The sequence below is a fragment of the Parus major genome, chromosome 14, assembly GCF_001522545.3.
Source record: "Parus major isolate Abel chromosome 14, Parus_major1.1, whole genome shotgun sequence".
Lineage (NCBI taxonomy): Eukaryota > Metazoa > Chordata > Aves > Passeriformes > Paridae > Parus > Parus major.
The window spans coordinates 11,905,371-11,907,421 of NC_031783.1; positions in this window are offsets into that span (position 1 = coordinate 11,905,371).

Below are 2,051 nucleotides of genomic sequence, written 5' to 3' on the forward strand. Positions count from 1 at the left end.
CTAAACTGTGCCTCCATTAAAATTACCCTTCCTCTCCTCCCAGGGCTTCCTCTGTAATTTTCTGCTCAAAGGAAATAACAAAGCCAGGGCTGCTCTCCAGCCCCCTCCATGACAGCTCCATCTCCATCCTCCGCTCTCCCAGCAAGGCCACGTTGCCAAGGATTTTCCCAGCTGCCTTCTCCTCCAAGCTTGAAAGACTTTCCCTGAGTGGAGGCATCTGCAGGCAGGAACATACATTTGGGTTTTCATGACTTTCCTCTGACACCTTGCCAGAGACTTTCAGGTTTACACAAAGAATAGCCACTATCAGGGCCAGCAAAAAAAGCTTTCAGCCAACTGAAAGAAATAATAATAGAGGGTTAATTCTCTCATTTCCAGTCCTAAGGCAATATTCTCTCTCATGTTTTACTGGTCTTTTTAAACTGAGTTCTAGGGAAATGGGTGGAAAATGTGGAAATCCTATTGCAAAAGCACCTGCCCGCTCTTTTCCCCAGAGAGCCACACAGAGAACATTCTATTATTTAGTTAATTGCAAAGAAACAATTACAAAGGAACTTGGCAAACTCTCTCTAATCACGGCAAGACCCACTGCAGTCCAGTAAGTTCAGCAAATTAGCAAATAAGTGAACATAAAAAGGAAAGAATAACGCAGCTCAAATTGCACTTTGCTCATTTGTTTTGTCACTCTTTGTTTCTATTTAATTATTTAAGGTATTTCTTCATAACATTCTGGTACATTTTGTATAATAATGAAGGTTTACTAGCATGGAAATGCAATACATGGCTATTAAATATCTGCCTAGAGAGGGAAGAAAACTGCCAATTCTCTGAGTAGATTATATAGAGCCTGTTCAGGAAAAATTTCCAGGTTAGATAAATAGAAGGTTCTGCCATAATTTGTCTAAGTTCCAAATAAGGATTCCAGCTCGATAATGGCAATGAACAGCAAAACCATTGGGCATGGGGAAGGGGATGTCAGCACTGCCTCCAGCAGCAGAGCAGCACTTCAGCAAACAGAACCAAACATCAGAGCAACTGATGCAGCACCTGACCACCAACCATGCCTGAAAATCCTTCCCTAAAAACCTGGAGTCTAACATGGAAATTTTGCTCTTTGCAGGTCTTAATGACACCCATTGAATTAAACTTTTTTTCTCCCCTTAAAAAGTTAGTATGAGGAAATCAATTCATTAGCTGACAAACCTACCACAGAGAGATGCTGCAAAGCTTGCAAGAGTCAAGGGCATTCCAGCTTCAGCTGCAGACAAATTATGGCTTAATATAACTAAGTGTGAATGTTTAATTGCTTTCAACTGAATTCAAGACTAGTCTGCTCCAAGAAATAATACCAAATTTTTCCATTCATGCCTCATGGATTACCTCTGGTGTTTAAGATTTAAAACTGAAGTTTCTTGTAAGAAATCCAGAGAATATGCCAGAGCTGAGAGGAAATAATAAAAAAAAGGTGAAATTTCATTAACATAATCATCCAACAAAGATTGTCTCATCTTGTCCTCTTGTAACTGTTGTAGTCCTACACCAAGGACTCTGCTTGACAGGAGGACGACTGCAGGATTCCCATGATTTCACAGCAATGAGCAGGGTCTTCTATTTCCATAAACCAGAATAAGGCTCCTTTAGGGAGTCCTTAAAGGCTTTTTCAGTTCACCTGGAAAGGAATACACATGTCCTAGCTCCTTGCAGAGCATCACAAACAGCAACAATAACCCAGGTGAGGGGATACACTGTCAGTCAACTGTTGAACTCTCCTCTCCTGCTGTCCCTCAGCTGCTGCCAGACCGGTTTTTAAGAGAAAAAACCCATCAGATCTTTCAGTTCCTCCAGCTTCGGTCAGGAGCACTGCTCATTCCTGATGGGACAACCTTGAACCTGCACTAGAAGAAAGAAGAAATTTCACACCCTACATGTTTCAGTTATTTTGTTACTGTCCATGCAGGAAATCAGGGATAAAAGGTCAGCCCAGTTGTGAAAAGAGAAGAGAACAGAGGCCAGAGGGGCAATGAAAATACAGCAGTAGCACAACAAACACA